Source organism: Colobus angolensis, unplaced genomic scaffold (genome assembly GCF_000951035.1).
Source record: "Colobus angolensis palliatus isolate OR3802 unplaced genomic scaffold, Cang.pa_1.0 Scaffold282, whole genome shotgun sequence".
Lineage (NCBI taxonomy): Eukaryota > Metazoa > Chordata > Mammalia > Primates > Cercopithecidae > Colobus > Colobus angolensis.
Window position 1 is genome coordinate 1,824,626 of NW_012116066.1, and position 14,794 is coordinate 1,839,419.

The following is a 14,794-nucleotide window of genomic DNA, read 5'->3' on the forward strand; positions in this document are numbered from 1 at the left end:
GAAGTATACAAACTTTCCAGAAATTTGAGAAACTTTCAAACTGCCAACCGTAACAGTTGTACCTGTTTACACTCCTACTGCTCTATGAATGCCTATTTCTTAATATCCTTGCCAAAAATGAATGTTATTTTAAACTTTTTTTTACCAAGTTGACAGGCAAAAGTATATCTCATTGGTGTTTTAATGTGTACTTTGATTTCCAGTGTGGATGAAAATTTTCATATGTATTAGACATTTATATCGCTTTTGAAGAGAGATACCCATTTTTGTTCTCAGTTTTTACTTTTTCTTTTTTTTCAAAGACGGAGTCTTGCTGTTGCCCAGACTAGAGTGCAGTGGTGTGATCTTGGCTCATTGCAGCCTCGACCTCCAGGTCTCAAGCGATCCTCCAGGCTCATTTTCCTGAGTAGCTGGGACTACAGGCATGTGCCACCACACCCAGCTAATATTTTGTATTTTTTTTTGTAGAGACGTGTCTCACTATGTTGCCCAGGCTGGTCTTGAACTCTTGGGCTCAAGCAATCCTCTCATTTCAGTCTCTCAAAGTACTGAGATTACACGAACGAACCACTGTGTACCGCTCTCTGCTCATTTTTCTACTGGAGAAAGACTGTTCTTAAACAGACTACTCTGGATGTAATATATATTTTTTTGAGACAGGGTCTCACTCTGTTACTCAGGCTTGAGTGCAGTGACACCATCACGGCTCACTGCAGCCTCAACCTCCTGGGCTCAAGCAATCCTCCCACCTCAGCCTCCCAAGTACTGGGACTACAGGCATGTGCCACCATGCCCAGCTGATTTCTCCACTTTTGTATAGAGATGGGGTTTGCCATATTGCTCAGGGTGGTCTCCAACTCCTGGGCTCAAGCAATCCACCCGCCTCCGCCTCCCAAATTGCTGAGATTACAGGAGGAAGCCACCATGCCCAGCCTGGATGTAATAATTTTTAAAAGTAACTTTTCACCATTTCACCCCTTCCCCCACATTATCTTTTTGAATAGGAACAGTCTGATATCTGCTTCAAAGCATAAGGCTACTTAGTTATACCTTGGGGTTATGCAATAAGAAAGTTTTAAATAATTAATATGCCATTCCTAATTTTTTTTGGTAAAATCTAATGATTACATGATGCAAATTTGAATTGAAAGGCACCTTCAAGATGATCTAATCACACAGCCTCTTTTTACAGATCAAGAAACTGAGATTCCAAGAGATTAAGTGACTTTTCCTGAAAGTCATATTTTGTAGCACAAGCAAGAGAAGCAATGAGTCCTACTAACATGTTTTTATATGCCAAATTGGGTAATGACATTTGGTAGAGGAATCCTTGACCTCTAATAAAAACTTAGTTTGTTAAAAAAATTACTTTTGAGTAACAAAAAATTAATCCCTTTATTCAACAAACATTTACGGGCTAGGTGCAGTGGCTCATACCTGTAATCCCAGCACTTTGGGAGGCCAAGGCAGGAGAATCGCTTGATCTCAGGAGTTTGAGACCAGCCTAGGCAATATAGTGACACCCCATCTCTACAAAAATAAAAATAAACCAGTCAGGCATGGGGTTGCACACCTGTAGTCTTAGCTACTTGGGAGGCTGATGTAGGAGGATCACTTGAGCCCAGGAGCCATGAGCCATGATTGTGCTACTGCACTCTAGCCTGGGTGAGAGAGAGACCTTGTCTCAAAACAAAAAACAAAACCAGATACCCAAAGCTGACATTTATGAATTACCTACTATGTACCAAGACTAGCGATACAAAGATAAATGAGATACAATTCTAGTTTGGGGGAGGGGGTTAAATTTGTTTAGAAAACAAAAAAAGTAGTTGTCATAAAATAGCACCCATTTAATTACAATGTCTGGTCAATATAAATATGTGTTAACAAAGAACAATTTTCAGAAATGAAAACATATATTGCTAATTATTTCGGTCCCCTGACAAATTTACACTGTGATGCATCAAAATCCTGTTTATCTAGAGCTGATTAGTTAGGACTGAAGCTAATCCATACTCAAAAAAAGAAAGAAGATTCCACACAAATCGATGTCTTAAATAACACAAGTGCAATCAAAACAACAACAACAATTAAAAAGCAAAAATGAAAAACCGGTTTGTTTTTTCTTTAAGATGGGGTCTCACTTTGTTGCCCAGGCTGGTCTTGAATTCCTAGCTTCAAGCGATCCTCCCACCTCAGCCTCCCAAAGTGCTGGGATAACAGGGGTGAGCTACTGCACCTAGCCTGAAAAACCTTTAAGGGGCACAGATTTCCATGTGGTACAAATTCAGAATGCCAATCACCTGCAACAAAGGCATAAAGGCAAGAAGGGTAAGATATTTTAAAATTAAGCCCCACATGAGGTAGAGAAGGGAAGAAACTTGGCCTTTCCAGCAACCCTCACACCCTGAGATATCTGAACAGGTTTTTTAGCTGTCTGTCAAAAAAAAAAAAAAACAACAGGAAGCCACATTTATTTCTTGTGTGTCACTGGTTTCAAAAACAGTACTCTCTGGCTGTTGGATTCAAAGGATCAAACTTATTGGTTAATTACTGACACACATGGAAATACTCTAGATTGGTTCTGGTAGGGCTTTACATATAACTGTGTACAAACTATACAGAGTTATTTATTATTTCATTTTGAGAGACAAGGAGACAGTAAAATATAGACTTTTGAGCAGATGAACCTTGCTTCAATATTGTTTCTACTATTTATCCTATGTGTGATCAAATCATTTCTCCAAGCCTCGATCTCATCCTCTGCAAGGTAAAACCATCTATTTCATACAACCGCTATGAGGATGAAGTGAGTGAGTACATGGGGCACACATGATAGTGTAGTCTCTTCAGCAGCTCTGAAATGCTCCAAGTTTCTCAAAGGCACTTTGGCAGTCTGTCAGTAGTGGGGAGCCTGAGACCAATTTCTGGAATACAGCAAAGGTCCCTCACAGCCTGTCAAGTTCTAGAACATTTAACAACAGGGAACATGAAAAAGCCATATCATATTGAGCTGGTGATTAAAATGGGATCCTGCTTGCAACTGGGTGACATCACTAAATAAAAAACTAGTAACAAAAGACACTCATGTTTGAGGTATATTTTAAATGTTACAAAGTTGTTAAGACCTTGGTAGGTAGGAACATTTCAAACTACTACAATTTCAAGTCTATTAAGCCTAAAACTGTCTTTAACAGGGTAGTCTGTAAGAGTAGAATTCTTTTGTGACAAATTTCTAAATCCATTTATAAAACATTAATGCCTAGTAAAAAGTGAAGGCATATTTACAATTTGTAAAGTTGGCTAAAATGATTTGTATCATGTGCCAAGATGAAAAAAAACCAATTCATTTCACCCTAAGAAGCAATAAAAAACATTAGTATTACCACACAAAACTTCCCTAATAGGGGCCTTGTAAAAATAATAAAGCACCGCATATTCTCACTCATAAGTGGGAGTTGAACAATGAGAACATATGGGCATAGGGAGGGGAACATCACACACTGGGGCCTTTCGGGGGGTGGGGGGCAAGGGGAGGGATAGCATTAGGAGAAATACCTAATGTAGGTGTGATGGAGTGATGGATGCAGCAAACCACCATGGCACATGTATATCTACGTAACAAACCTGCACGTTCTGCACATGTATCCCACAACTTAAAGTATAATGAAAAAATAATAATAATAAAACAATGGCCATCATTTATTAAGCATTTGCCAAAAACTGTAACACTTGACGTGTTTTAGCTTCTTTGGTCCTCACAGTCCTCCTATTAGGTGGTTATATTACTTTCTCTATTTTACAGAACAAAAAACTGGCTTGAGTCAGATTAGGTCATTTACATTGTACAGCTAGTAAACAGTAGGGCCAGAATTTGACCCTAGGTAGCCTGACTCCACAGCCCATTCTCTCAACCACTTCACAATATTGCCTCCTCTCTGGGTAAGGACTTAGAAGAAGGTAATTACGAAAACACTGTAACTGGAGCTGTGTATGAGCACCAAAGTAAAGGCAATTAGCGCTGCTTCTTGAATTGAACTAAACTGATTTAGTCAAAGGCTCTGAATCCTGACCTGCCTTTAACAACTACAATTAACACCTAATTGCCTTGGCACTGTTAGGGAATGAAATAATGAAATGTTCCACATGCAAAATTTCCAGAGAGATGAAGCTTTTGAGTGCCAAATGTTTGATAATATAACTATTTTTGAATTTAAAATCTCAAAAGCAGCTTGTAAATAAGTACATGAGTAGGTTAAACCTTATAGTTTCAGTACTCTTTCCCTGAAAATATCTTCTTAAACAAAGGATATACAATTTTCCTTCTTAATTATCACACTCAAATACTACACTATATATTTTGATACACTTTAGGGACGCTAAAGTGCAGATTTATTTGCCTTCAAGGACCCTAGGTTACCATGCCTGGAATGTCTGTGTTTTATAGTTTTATATTTCCTTCCTCACTTTAAGTGGTAACTTCTTTTGTTGTTGTTGTTTTGTTTTTTGAGACGGAGTTTTGCTCTTGTTGCCCAGGCTGGAGTGCAGCGGCATGATCTGGGCTCACTGCAACCCCCGCCTCCCAGGTTCAAGCTATTCTCCTGCCTCAGACTCCCAGGTAGCTGGGATTACAGGTACCCACCCCCATGCCCGACTCAGTTTTGTATTTTTAGTAGAGACAGGGTTTCACCACATTGGCCAGGCTAGTCTCAAACTCCTGACCTCAGACGATCCGCCTTCCTCAGCCTCTCCAAGTGCTGGGATTACAGGCATGAGCCACCGAATCCAGCCCATAAACAGTTGCTTATTACAGTCAGCCATGCGCCTGCATTTAAAAGCTTTCTTCCCAACATCCTTCTCACTTATGCTTCTAATCTGCATTGAGCTGGGAAATCCGATTTCCTTAATATGAAATTGTATGGTGAAGGGAGAATCTAGGGATCCTAAGGGTCTCCCCATGAGACTTTATGTACATAACCTTATTTTGTGTGGCACTTTTTTTTAATTGAACTGTTCAGAGGCTTTTAAAATGCTTACTTCTTGTTTTCAGCTGTATCTTGAGAACTGTCATTACCACAGACGTGGCCACCAGATAAGTGAGGTGTTATTAATCTTCAGTATCCTTAGACAACTCAATAGTTCTCTGTAAATAAGTCTCTAATGTCAAAGTAGAGACAATAACAGTAGACTATTTCAGTGTTTATGTGCCTAAGAAAACAACTATTCATGCTCAAGTTTGGGGATGGGAGGGAGAAATGGGGAACTAGATGTCAAGAAAATTAAGTTCTACTCTTAGCTCTCCCATTAACTAGCAGAAATATCTTAAGCAAGGGATTTTAGAGTTCCTATAATTTCAGGGAATTTTGTCTTAAGACCCTTCATTAGTTTGAGAGTGAAGATATAATTTGTACCATGATTAATGATCTAAATATTATATCCTCTAATTTCCCTTAAAGTTGAAATATATTATATAAAACATGGATATAATCTGACACACATGTACATACCCAGAAATGCTACATCTAGTTAACTAGAAAAATATTTTTTTCTCCAGTGATAGTAGGGAGCTAAAAAAAAGAAATAAAAAAAGAAAAATCGAAAAATATTTCTTCAAAATATTCTGTAGATACTAAATGGGGTAAATTAGATTTATCCTTTTTACATATTAAGGTAATTTTTCCCAGAGAAAGTTCAAATATCTACATAAAATAACATTATTAAACCACACATACATGGAAAATTTTTCAGAAAACTCTGAAGTTACATGTAGACATATTTGAGTACTGGTGGTATGTACCACTTTAAAGAAAACCTGACAAACCAAAATGAGAGCTTCAAAAGTTCACTTTTCCTTTCCAAAGCTTTCATCATAGGGCACCTTTAAATCAAATATTTCTGATGCATTTACTATCTGATCAATAAATATTTAAAAAATAAATATGCTTCTTACAAAGTTGAACAAAAATATAACTTTCAAGGGCTAGGCTTCCTTGCTCACCTAACAGCAGACACAAAACAAAACTCAAACTTCCAACATATTAATACTAATTATAAATATGGTAAATCTTTAAATCAAGCAAATTAATAAATTCTTCACTTTACATACTGATCTTTTTTTGTGGTGAGAACATTCAAATTTTACTCTCTCAGCAATTTTGAAACATAATTATTATAGTCATCATGCTGTGCAATAGTTCTCCAGAACTTATTCCTCCTGTCTAACTAAAACTTTGTACCCTTTGACCAATATTTTCCCATTCCCCAGCTGCTCCCTACTCCCCCAACCCCTGGCAACCACCATTCTACTCTCTGCTTCTATGAGTTCATCATTTTTACATTCCACATATAAGTGAGACTATACAGTAGCAGTCTTCCTATGCCTGGTTTATTTCACTTAACATAATGTCTTTCTTCTAGGTTTATCCATATTGCCACATATGACACGATTCCGCTCTTATGTTGGCCATTTGTCTGTATGTCTTCCTTTGAGAAATGCCTGTTCAGGTCCTCTGCCCATTTTTAAATTGGGTTGTTTTCTGGCTACTGAGTTGTCTGAATTCCTTACATTCTGTGGGTATTAATCCCTTAACAGATGTATGGTGTGTTAGTCCATTTGCATTGCTATAAATAAATACCTAAGGCTGAGTAACTTACAAAAAAAAAAGAGGTTTAGGCTGGGCACAGTGGCTCATGCCTGTAATCCCAGCACTTTGGGAGGCTGGGGCGGGTGGATCACGAGGTCAGGAGATCGAGACCATCCTGGCCAATATGGTGAAAACTCGTCTCTACTAAAAATACAAAAATTAGCTGGGTATGGTGCTGCATGCCTGTAATGCCAGCTACTCAGGGAGGCTGAGGCAGGAGAATCCCTTGAATCAGGAAGTTGGAGGTTTTAGTGAGCCGAGATTGTGCCCCCGCACTCCAGCCTGGCGACAGAGCGAGACTCCGTCTAAAAAAAAAAAGGTTTATTATTTTAACTCATGGTTTTGCAGGCTGTACAAGAAGAGTGGTACCAGCATCTGCTCCTGGTGAGGGCCTCAGGAAGCTTCCAATCATGGTATGCAAAGGGGTGCATGGTATGCAAAGGGGTGCATCACATAGCAAGACAGGAAGAAAGTGGGGGAGGAGATGCCACACACTTTTAAACAACCAGATCTTGCGTGAACTCAGGCCAAGAAGTCATTCATTGTGAGGACAGCACCAAGACATTCATGAGGGATCTGCCCCATGACTGAAACACCTCCCACCAGGCCCACCTCCAATACTGAAGGTCACATTTCAACATGAGAATTGGAGGGGACAAAACATCTAAACCATATCATATGCTTTACAAATATTTTCTCCCAATCTGTAGGTTGTCTTTTCACTGTTGTTTCCTTTGCTGTGCAATTTTATCAGACCAATTTTAGTCTGACACAATCTCATTTGTGTATTTTTGCTTTTGTTGCCTATGCTTTTGGGGTTAAATCCAAAAAATCATTGCCTAATGTCAAAAACAGCAGATTTTTGATTTTGCAACATAGTTTCTGAAATTGAAGACAGTGTCTATCAATGCAGGAATTGAATTTAAACATAAAAAGCAACATCTGAAACAGCTTCAAAATAAATTCTGATTCAAATAAGTACTGATATTCTACTAAAAAACCCACATGGCTTACAGATCAAATACTAAAATTATTTAGTGTGTCTTCCACTTAGGTTTTGAATATAAAGATAATTTTAAGATTAGTACTTCAGCAACTTTCAATATAAATAGAACATTTTAATGTGTTATATCCTGTTTTCTATTAGAAAGTCATTTTCGGCCGGGCGCAGTGGCTCACGCCTGTAATCCCAGCACTTCAGGAGGCCGAGGCAGGTGGATCGTCTGAGGTCAGGAGTTTGAGACCAGCCTGGCCAACGTGGCAAAATCCCATCTCTACCAAAAATATCAAAAAAAAAAAAAAAAAATTAGCCAGGTGTGGTGGTGCACACCTGTAGTCCCAGCATACTCAGGAGGTTGAGGCAGGAGAATCACTTGAACTGGGAGGCAGAGGTTGCAATGAGCTGAGATCACGCCACTGCATTAAAGCCTGGGCAACAGAGCAAGACTCCATCTCAAAAAAAAAAAAAATTAGATATATTATATATATATATAAAGTCACTATTTCAAAAAATGTACATGACTTCAAAACACTGTTCTGGTGATTTTATAAAACGGTATAGGAGTTAGTTTTCTTTAATAAACTCTGACCTGATTGAGTGATAACCTTCAGATACCTGAAGCAAAATTTCATAATAAGGTCATTATTCCCAATGACAGGAGCCTAGTCATTGATAAGATGACAATAACTACAACTTAACCAAAAGTTGCCCACTGATTTTTCCATGGGAAGCAAAATGTAAAATTCTTTATAAACTCTGACATAATAGTACTGCATTCAATACAACTGAAGCAAAAAGTACAAGTATGCAAACAAAGGGAACATTTTAGTAACCCTCTTAGATGGCTACACTTTGGAACTTGCTAACCCTGACTCCCTAATTTAGTATGTTGAGAATGGTATCCATGTACTTTATAGAAATAAATACCAATTTGACAGAAAATATATAACAGTAGTCTATTTTTAAAAAGATTTCGATACAATATAACAACTGTGGTTTTTCTATCACAGTTATTCAAAGTGAGCATATTACCTACTGATGTTACCTAGTGTTAAAGACATTCACAGTAATCCTTTTTAAAATCCTAAAAGGATTTTAAAAAAATCAGTCAGAAGGCAAGAGTACTTTTTTTTTAGTATCTGAAGGAAACTTAAGTATCATTTAGACCAACTGTCTCATTTTACATGTGAGGGAAATGATGCCATGGGTTAAATTAATCCATTAATTCAACATTTACTGATTGTTTCCATGTGCCAGGCATGGTCCCAGGTATTGGGTATAAAGTAGTGAACAAAACAGACATGGTCCCTGCCATCTTAGAACTTATGCTAAGACCTAGTGAAGACTAGGACCTAAGTTTCTTTGCTGGTTCTAATAACCCATGCAGCCTCTCTACACTAGTAAGTCTAATGTCCCTTATGGTTTCACATAGGTAGGTAGCCAGTCAAGTGAAACTGTGGCCCTTTAGTAAGGCCTTAATTTATCTAGAAGTACCATCACAAATTTCTCAGGGAAAGTCTGGGGGTCCCAGAGACTGAAAGGACAACATGACATCAATCTGAAAGTACAAGAGCTATAATTTTACACAATAAAACAAAAGAGCGGAAACAGGAGACCTGAGTTTTAGTCCCAAATCTGCCAGTAAAAATCTATGTGACAATAAATATTTAGGGGGAGTTTTTCCAACATTTACGTATGGCTATTTCAAATATATACAAAATTGAGAGAATAATATTATAAACCCAAATGTACAACATGTTGATCATGTTCAACAATGATCAATATCAGTACTCCTCTTCCACCCCTCAGCCAGATTATTTTGAAGCAAATCCCAGAAACCATTTCATTTTTAACCATAAATATTTCAGTATGCATCTAAAAAGGACAAAGATTTCTTTTTAAAACATAACAACAGTATTATAAAATTTAACAATTCCTTATTATATACAATATATTATATTAAGAGATTATATATAACATGCTGTTATATAACATTCAGACTTCCCAGACTGCCCAAATTTTTTTACATTTGGTTTATGTCAATCAAATAAGATCTGTATATTACAATCAGTTGATATGTCTCTTTCAATAAATCAGCAGGTTCCCCTTCAATCTCTCTTATTTCTTGCAATTCATATGTTAAAGAAAGTAGGTTGCTCATCCTGTAGAATTTCCCATGTCTGAATTTTGTTGATTACATCTCCATGGTGACATGTCAGAAGAAATATATTTTTTTAAAACATGCAGGAGAGATTGGAAGGATGGAATGGGCACATATCCAAGAAAAATTGCAAAAACCTGTAAGAACATTATCAGAAAGGCTGGCACTCAGAATATGCTAAGATGTAAAAAAATACTGGAGACAAAGATTTTCTTTAATTTATACTCAGAACAAGCACAACAGATATAAAGTGCAGGTCTACTTATATATGGATAAGTATACATTATTATAATGTAAAAGGCTATCTCAACTTTTTTATTCTATTAAGATTACTGATAGTCAAACCAGAAAGGGAAAAACACATTGTAGAATGAGGAAACTGAATCCCAAAGCATTCAAGGAAATAAAAGTACCTAACTATTAATATTATAGGTGACTTCCCTTCTACTCTCCCAAATTATGTCCGAGTGTATCTGAGAATTTACAGAGCTCAATTTCCATCTAAAATCTTTGAAGAATCAGGGGAATGGAAGGGGATGATGTAAAGAAAACACTAATAGTCAACTCTGTAAAGCAGGTAGATGCCTAGATGCCACCAACTACAGACAGATTGATTTGATGTCAATTCCAAACAAATTTCTTAAGCACTGTTTAATTGTTTAAGGGCCCTATGCAAGGGGAAAAGATATTCATTAAGAGTCAGCAAGCATTCACGGAAGCCAATCATGCAAGATTAACCTAATTTCCTTTTCCGATAGGGTTACCAGCCTAGAATAAAAGGGAATATTGTATACACACAAAAATCTGGTTTTAAGCACTAAATTTTCTACCCTACCTGATGTTCTTACAAATGTCTTAGATGAGAACACTGACGGCATATCTACTAAATTTACAGATAACACAAAGTCGGGAGAGACAGGTGATATACTGGCTGACAGGACCCCAAAATACTTCCTTTTTTGGGGGGGACAGGGTCTTGCTCTGCTGCCCAGGCTGGAGTGCAGTGGCACGATCATGGTTCACTGCAGCCTCGACCTCCCAGGCTCAAGCAGTCCTTCCGCCTCAGCCTCCCAAAGTGCTGGGATTACAGGTATGAGCCACTGCAACCGGCAACCAAAATATTTCAATGGGCTAGAACAATGGGTCAAATCTTAACAGTATGAAATGTAGTAGGGATAAATGTAAAATGCATGATGGGAGACACATGGCTTAACAGCAAGTCATGTGAAAACACTTAGGTATTTTGGTTGATTGCTCAAAGACTGTGATACGGCTGCCAAAACTACTGTGTTTTTAGGCTGAATTATCAGAACTATCATGTCCAGAGCAAGGGGAATGGTAAATTCTATTCTACTTCTTACTGATAAAAGCACACTTAGGAACATCATATACTTTTTGAGATTCATTTTAAAAGGAACACTGATGAAATAGAACATATTCAAAAGAGAAATCAATTTGGTGAATGTTCTAGAAACTGACTGGAATGATATAAAGAACTAAGGATGGCTAACCAGAAGAAGATAAGGAAGAAAAGTAGTTGTTTTCAAATGTTTGAAGCATCATACAGCAGAACTAGGACTAAGGGTAGAAATCACAAAGAGATAGGCTTTTGTTCAACCTAACAATCTCAGTACCAACTTGAGTTTACAAAAAGCAATGAGATGCCTCCTTGATAAAGTATTAAAACAGAAACTCAATGATGTCTCAATAGGGATATTGCAGAAGGCTGGAACAGACAATCTCTGTGGTCTTGTTTCTATTTCTAAAGTCACAATCTCTTTAAACCTCAGTTTCCACACCTGTAAAATGAAGGAGTTGTATTAGTTGAGCCTTTAGGTCCCTTCATTCAGTCAACAAATCCTTATTGGTTATCTACCATGTGTCAGGCACTTTCGGGCACTGAAATATAAAGGGTGAGAAAGATCCAGCCCTTGCCCACAGAAAGGTCATAATCTGATAAGCTGAGGAAAATATAACAGATAATTTCAATATAAGGTAACAATTGCAATGAGAGACAAGCACATGATAACCTTGAAACACAGAGGAGGGGCACCTAAGTGTGTATGTAAGTGGGGGAAGAGGACATATTTGGATAGGCTTTCTGGAATAGACCCTCCAGCTATTTCTACAAGACAAAATTATATAAGACTATAGAAGTTCTTTAAAACACTAAATAAATTTACACTAAACACTAACTTCAGCTTATTGCTCTCAACTGGCACTTGCTAAAGATGAATTTTTCTGCTTACTGATGGATATTGTAGACTGCTGTAATAATTTTTACAAAGGAGGAGTTAGAAATCTAACTTTTAAAAATTAATCAAAAAAAACCCAGATTTCTAATTTTTTGTTCTAGGAATCCTAAAGTTTATGCCTAGCTCATTTGAATTAATCACTTAATGCATGCTCTAGCTGGTGTTTTTCTTTCCTTTAATTTGGTGTATAATATATCTGAACAATCAGTAATCTTTCCAAGTAAAGACAAAAACTGAAGATTCACCACCGTAGACATCAAATAATAAAAATGAAATTTTCACAAACCAAAGAGTTTAATTATGTTAGATGTATTACAGCAGACAAGTAATCATTCTAGAATCTATTAATTGCTCGATATGATCTTTAGCCAACTGGTAAAATTTCAGAATGCCTTTTGATCTTACTTTTTGGATTTTGGATTTATTTTAGAAAGTATATACAGTTAAATGTTGCACATAGGCTAATTTTCTTATTGAAGTCTCTGTTTTAACTTATCTTTTAAAATGTTTTTCTGTATTTGATATGTGCAATGTGTACATGTAATTATGAAGCATAAAAAAATACATCTTGTCACTCACCACATTAACTGAGAATTAGCATTAATACCAGTGCAGCTACTATGTGCTTTATTCCATCTGCCTGCTGCTCCCTTAGAGGTAACTACCACCCCAGATTTCACTTATTGTTCCCTTAATTTTTTGTTTTCAAAAATAGTTTCATCATACATGCATGTATCCCTAAACAATATATTGTTACATTTTTCTATTTTTTTCTTTTTTCCCTTTTTTTTTTTGAGACGGAGTTTCACTCTTATTGCCTAGGCTGGAGTACAATGGCGTGATCTTGGCTCACTGCAACCTCCACCTCCCAGGTTCAAGCGATTCTCATGCCTCAGCCTCCCAAACAGCTGGGATTGCAGGTGCCTGCCACCACGCCCGGCTAACTTTTGTATTTTTTAGTAGAGATGGGGTTTCGCCATGTTGACCAGACTGGTCTTGAACTCCTGACTTCAGGTGATCTGCCTGCCTCTCTGCCTCCGAAAGTGCTGGGATTATAGGTGTGAGCCACATTTTATTATTTTTGAGCTTTGAGCACTGACGCATTTTCAAAAAAAAAAAATAAATAAAGTGTTGGACACTAAAATAAACACCATTGCACCAAAAAAACCCTTAGTATTCCCGTGACAGTAAAGGTTACTCTTGTCATCGCATGGTGTATTTAAATCTCACAACTGTGCCTATATCTACTAGTCTCCTCCCTCTTCCCCACCTAGGGTTGCCAGATTTAGCAATTAAAAATATAGGATGCCCAGTTCAATTCCAATTTCAGATAAACAATGAACACGTTTTTAGTATGTTTATCTGAAATTGGAATTGAACTGAGTGTCTTGTACTTTATCCAGCAACTCTACCCCACCCCCAAGTGAATTAGGTGGATAATTAATCCTACATTCTGTTAGTGTGTGATAAAGGGACAAAGCAGGAAGAACTGCATGGCCAATGCCATTGTATAAATATTCATCTGATTTTTTAATAGTGTTCACTGAATGGGGAAAAATTTGCACATGTGTCTATTCAGTCAGAACTCTTCTAGACTGTGCATGCACTGAATAGGCTTAAATGCAAATACTGTATGTATGGTATTATGTACATTTATCAAAAATGCTCAGCAAAAAGCAGGAAGGTGTATAAACAGCTTCATTATTTTTGGCTTAGATTGCCCCACAAAACCAAGATGGCTACTGTAACACATTGACAAAATCTCTAGATACGTGAATTGACTTATAATCACTGAAACTGTTCTCAGTCAACATGTTCAAAATGAGGTCAACCTGTATATGTCAAATAACCATCAACAGCCAACTTTCTAGATAAATATCAATTAAAATTATTTTGTCATTAAAAAGGGATTGCTATTACATATACAAAGTCACTTTAGAACAGTCTCCTCACTTTACAAAAAGGGTAGTAGAAATATTTCAGTTATATTATTTCTTTTTTTTTTTTTTTTTTTTTCTGTCGCCCAGGCTGGAGTGCAGTGGCCTGATCTCAGCTCACTGCAAGCTCCGCCTCCCGGGTTTACGCCATTCTCCTGCCTCAGCCTCCCGAGTAGCTGGGACTACAGGTGCCTGCCACCTCGCCCGGCTAGTTTTTTGTATTTTTTTTTTCAGTAGAGACGGGGTTTCACCATGTTAGCCAGGATGGTCTCGATCTCCTGACCTCGTGATCTGCCCGTCTCAGCCTCCCAAAGTGCTGGGATTACAAGCTTGAGCCACCGCGCCCGGCCTATTATTTTTATATCAATCTAAAATCTGATGAGTCTTCTGTAACATGAAGTAGAATTTGCTTCTCAATTCTGTCAATGCATAATCTCACAATTTTCCCACAACTGAAGCACTAATAGCTCCTAGATTTGAATGGCAATCAATACAAGTATGTATTAAGAACCCATATAGATTAGATTCCCCAAACAAAACTACTTGGACTGTCTTGCCTGGCTTACTGCAAAACTCATATTTTGAAATCAGCTACTGACATGGCCGACTATAGTAGGAATCTAACTTGGTTTTTCATAGCTTCTACAAGTGGTTTTTCTCTGGGCAATTACTGGTTTTTCTCCAGGCAATTATAGGAACACCTTTTCCAATTTTAAACTCAGATCTTCAGCCCTCATGTGGTATGGCCTTAAAGTAACCAGGACTCAAAATAATGGTGTAAGTGCTTAGGCGTAGTT

At 37.4% G+C, this 14,794-nt stretch overlaps 1 protein-coding gene across 3 annotated transcripts in view; it reads right to left on the minus strand.

Moving 5' to 3' along the window:
• WDR44 (WD repeat domain 44) overlaps positions 1-14,794 on the minus strand; it is a 118,917-nt gene that overhangs the window by 88,385 nt on the left and 15,738 nt on the right. The window lies entirely within an intron of this gene.